Below are 5747 nucleotides of genomic sequence, written 5' to 3'. Positions count from 1 at the left end.
CAAAATACCTCAAACCGTAAGGTAATTAATATATTTAACAAGTTTGTTGAAAAATCCATTTAGAATATATATTTCAGCCCCACTTCTCCTCCAACGTACAATTCTGGTACTGCGACAATTTCAAAAGACCTCAAACCGTGAGGTAATTAATATATTTATAAAGTTTGTTGAAAAATCTAATCTGAATAAATATTGTAGCCCCTGTTCTTCTTCAACGTACAATTCTAGCACTGCGACAACTTCAAAAGACATCAAACTGTAAGATAACTAGGATATTTAAGAAGTTTGTTGAAAACTCTAATCTAAATATATATTTCAGCCCCTGTTCGCCTCCAACGTACAATTCTGGCTCTGCGACAACTTCAATATACCTCAAACTCTAAGGTAATTAATATATTTATAAAGTTTGTTGAAAAATCTAATCTGAATATATATTGTAGCCCCTGTTCTCCTTCAACGTGCAATTCTGGGACTGCGACAATTTCAAAAGAACTCAAACCGTAAAGTAATTAATATATTTAACAAGTGTGTTGAAAAATCTAATCTGAATATATATTTCAGTCCCTGTTCTCCTCCAACGTACAATTCTGGCACTGCGACAACTTCAATATACATCAAACCCTAAGGTAATTAATATATTTAAAAAGTTTGTTGAAAAATCTAATCTCAATATATATTTCAGCCCCTGTCCTCCATCAACGTACAATTCTGGCACTGCGACAATTTCAAAAGACCTCAAACCGTAAGGTAATTTATTACATTTATAAAGTTTGTTAAAAAATCTAATCTGAGTATATATTGTAGCCGCTGTTCTTCTTCAACGTACAATTCTAGCACTACGACAACTTCAAAATACATCAAACTGTAAGATAACTAGGATATATAAGAAGTTTGTTGAAAACTCTAATCTGAATATATATTTAAGACCTTTTTCTCCTCCAACGTACAATTCTGGCACTGCAACAACTTCAAAATACCTCAAACCGTAAGGTAATTAATATATTTATAAAGTTTGTTGAAAAATCTAATCTGAATATATATTGTGGCCCCTGTTTTCCTCCAACGAACAATTCTGGCACTGCAACAACTTCAAAATACCTCAAACCGTAAGGTAATTAATATATTTATAAAGTTTGTTGAAAAATCTAATCTGAATATATATTGTAGCCCCTGTTTTCCTCCAACGTACAATTCTGGCCATGCGACAATTTCAAAATACCTCAAACCGTAAGGTAATTAATATATTTAACAAGTTTGTTGAAAAATCCATTTAGAATATATATTTCAGCCCCACTTCTCCTCCAACGTACAATTCTGGTACTGCGACAATTTCAAAATACCTCAAACCGTAAGTTAATTAATATATTTATAAAGTTTGTTGAAATATCTAATCTGAATATATATTGTAGCCCCTGTTTTCCTCCAACGTACAATTCTGGCCCTGCGACAATTTCAAAATACCTCAAACCGTAAGGTAATTAATACATTTAACAAGTTTGTTGAAAAATCTAATCTGAACATAAATTGTAGCCCCTGTTCTTCTTCAACGTACAATTATAGCACTGCGACAACTTCAAAAGACATCAAACTGTAAGATAACTAGGATATTTAAGAAGTTTGTTGAAAACTCTAATCTGAATATATATTTCAGCCCTTTTTCTCCTCCAACATGCAATTTAGGCACTGCGACAACTTCAAAATACCTCAAACCGTAAGGTAATTAATATATTTATAGTTTGTTGAAAAATATAATCTGAAAATATATTGTAGCCCCTGTTTTCCTCCAACGTACAATTCTGGCCATGCGACAATTTCAAAATACCTCAAACCGTAAGGTAATTAATATATTTAACAAGTTTGTTGAAAAATCCATTTAGAATATATATTTCAGCCCCACTTCTCCTCCAACGTACAATTCTGGTACTGCGACAATTTCAAAATACCTCAAACCGTAAGTTAATTAATATATTTATAAAGTTTGTTGAAAAATCTAATCTGAATATATATTGTAGCCCCTGTTTTCCTCCAACGTACAATTCTGGCCCTGCGACAATTTCAAAATACCTCAAACCGTAAGGTAATTAATACGTTTAACAAGTTTGTTGAAAAATCTAATCTGAATATAAATTGTAGCCCCTGTTCTTCTTCAACGTACAATTCTAGCACTGCGACAACTTCAAAAGACAACAAACTGTAAGATAACTAGGATATTTAAGAAATTTGTTGAAAACTCTAATCTGAATATATATTTCAGCCCCTTTTCTCCTCCAACATGCAATTCAGGCACTGCGACAACTTCAAAATACCTCAAACCGTAAGGTAATTAATATTTTTATAGTTTGTTGAAAAATATAATCTGAAAATATATTGTAGCCCCTGTTTTCCTCCAACGTACAATTCTGGCCCTGCGACAATTTCAAAATACCTCAAACCGTAAGGTAATTAATACATTTAACAAGTTTGTTGAAAAATCTAATCTGAATATAAATTGTAGCCCCTGTTCTTCTTCAACGTACAATTCTAGCACTGCGACAACTTCAAAAGACATCAAACTGTAAGATAACTAGGATATTTAAGAAGTTTGTTGAAAACTCTAATCTAAATATATATTTCAGCCCCTGTTCGCCTCCAACGTACAATTCTGGCTCTGCGACAACTTCAATATACCTCAAACTCTAAGGTAATTAATATATTTATAAAGTTTGTTGAAAAATCTAATCTGAATATATATTGTAGCCCCTGTTCTCCTTCAACGTGCAATTCTGGGACTGCGACAATTTCAAAAGAACTCAAACCGTAAAGTAATTAATATATTTAACAAGTGTGTTGAAAAATCTAATCTGAATATATATTTCGGTCCCTGTTCTCCTCCAACGTACAATTCTGGCACTGCGACAACTTCAAAATACATCAAACCCTAAGGTAATTAATATATTTAAAAAGTTTGTTGAAAAATCTAATCTCAATATATATTTCAGCCCCTGTCCTCCATCAACGTACAATTCTGGCACTGCGACAATTTCAAAAGACCTCAAACCGTAAGGTAATTTATTACATTTATAAAGTTTGTTAAAAAATCTAATCTGAGTATATATTGTAGCCGCTGTTCTTCTTCAACGTACAATTCTAGCACTACGACAACTTCAAAATACATCAAACTGTAAGATAACTAGGATATATAAGAAGTTTGTTGAAAACTCTAATCTGAATATATATTTAAGACCCTTTTCTCCTCCACCGTACAATTCTGGCACTGCAACAACTTCAAAATACCTCAAACCGTAAGGTAATTAATATATTTATAAAGTTTGTTGAAAAATCTAATCTGAATATATATTGTGGCCCCTGTTTTCCTCCAACGAACAATTCTGGCACTGCAACAACTTCAAAATACCTCAAACCGGAAGGTAATTAATATATTTATAAAGTTTGTTGAAAAATCTAATCTGAATATATATTGTAGCCCCTGTTTTCCTCCAACGTACAATTCTGGCCATGCGACAATTTCAAAATACCTCAAACCGTAAGGTAATTAATATATTTAACAAGTTTGTTGAAAAATCCATCTAGAATATATATTTCAGCCCCACTTCTCCTCCAACGTACAATTCTGGTACTGCGACAATTTCAAAATACCTCAAACCGTAAGTTAATTAATATATTTATAAAGTTTGTTGAAAAATCTAATCTGAATATATATTGTAGCCCCTGTTTTCCTCCAACGTACAATTCTGGCCCTGCGACAATTTCAAAATACCTCAAACCGTAAGGTAATTAATACATTTAACAAGTTTGTTGAAAAATCTAATCTGAATATAAATTGTAGCCCCTGTTCTTCTTCAACGTACAATTCTAGCACTGCGACAACTTCAAAAGACAACAAACTGTAAGATAACTAGGATATTTAAGAAGTTTGTTGAAAACTCTAATCTGAATATATATTTCAGCCCCTTTTCTCCTCCAACATGCAATTCAGGCACTGCGACAACTTCAAAATACCTCAAACCGTAAGGTAATTAATATATTTATAGTTTGTTGAAAAATATAATCTGAAAATATATTGTAGCCCCTGTTTTCCTCCATCGTACAATTCTGGCCCTGCGACAATTTTAAAATGCCTCAAACCGTAAGATAATTAAAATATTTAACAAGTTTGTTGAAAAATCTAATTTGTATATTTATTTCAGCCCGTCTTCTCCTCCAACGTACAATTCTGGCACTGCGACAATTTCAAAAGACCTCAAACCGTAAGGTAATTAATATATTTATAAAGTTTGTTGAAAAATCTAATCTAAATATATATTGTAGCTCCTGTCCTCCATCAACGTACAATTCTGGCACTGCGACAACTTCAAAAGACATCAAACTGTAAGATAACTAGGATATTTAAGAAGTTTGTTGAAAACTCTAATCTGAATATATATTAAAGACCCTTTTCTCCTCCAACGTACAATTCTGGTACTGCGACAATTTCAAATTACCTCAAACCGTAAGGTAATTAATATATTTAACAAGTTTGTTGAAAAATCCATTTAGAATATATATTTCAGCCCCACTTCTCCTCCAACGTACAATTCTGGTACTGCGACAATTTCAAAATACCTCAAACCGTAAGTTAATTAATATATTTATAAAGTTTGTTGAAATATCTAATCTGAATATATATTGTAGCCTCTGTTTTCCTCCAACGTACAATTCTGGCCCTGCGACAATTTCAAAATACCTCAAACCGTAAGGTAATTAATACATTTAACAAGTTTGTTGAAAAATCTAATCTGAATATAAATTGTAGCCCCTGTTCTTCTTCAACGTACAATTCTAGCACTGCGACAACTTCAAAAGACATCAAACTGTAAGATAACTAGGATATTTAAGAAGTTTGTTGAAAAATCTAATCTAAATATATATTGTAGCCCCTGTCCTCCATCAACGTACAATTCTGGCACTGCGACAATTTCAAAAGACCTCAAACCGTAAGGTAATTTATTACATTTATAAAGTTTGTTGAAAAATCTAATCTGAATATATATTGTAGCCGCTGTTCTTCTTTAACGTACAATTCTGGTACTGCGACAATTTCAAAAGACCTCAAACCGTAAAGTAATTAATATATTTATAAAGTTTGTTGAAAAATCTAATCTAAATATATATTGTAGCCCCTGTCCTCCATCAACGTACACTTCTGGCTCTGCGACAATTTCAAAATACCTCAAACCGTAAGGTAATTAATATATTTGAAAAGTTTGTTGAAAAATCTAATCTGAATATATATTTTAGAACCTGTTCTCCTCCAACGTATATTTCTGGCACTGCCACAAATTCAAAGGATCTCAAATAGTAAGGTAATTACCACATTTAAAAAGTATTATGGAAATTCTTATCTGAATACATATTTTAGAACAGTTCTGCTCCAACATAGAATTCAGGCAATGCGACACCTTCAAAAAATATCCAACGTGAGGAATTAAATATATTTAAAGAGTTTGTTGAAAAATATATTTTTAACAAATAATTCAGCCCCTGTTCTCCTACAACGTGCATTTCTGGCACTGCAACAACTTCAAAATACCTCAAACCGTAAGGTAATTAATATATTTAAAAAGTTTGTTGTAAAATCTAATCTGAATATATATTTTAGCCCCTGTCATCCTCCAACGTACAATTCTGGCACTGCGACAATTTCAAAAGACCTCAAACCGTGAGGTAATTAATATATTTATAAAGTTTGTTGAAAAATCTAATCTGAA

The sequence above is a fragment of the Aethina tumida genome, chromosome 8 (assembly GCF_024364675.1).
Source record: "Aethina tumida isolate Nest 87 chromosome 8, icAetTumi1.1, whole genome shotgun sequence".
Lineage (NCBI taxonomy): Eukaryota > Metazoa > Arthropoda > Insecta > Coleoptera > Nitidulidae > Aethina > Aethina tumida.
Note: the sequence above shows the minus strand (reverse complement) of the source record.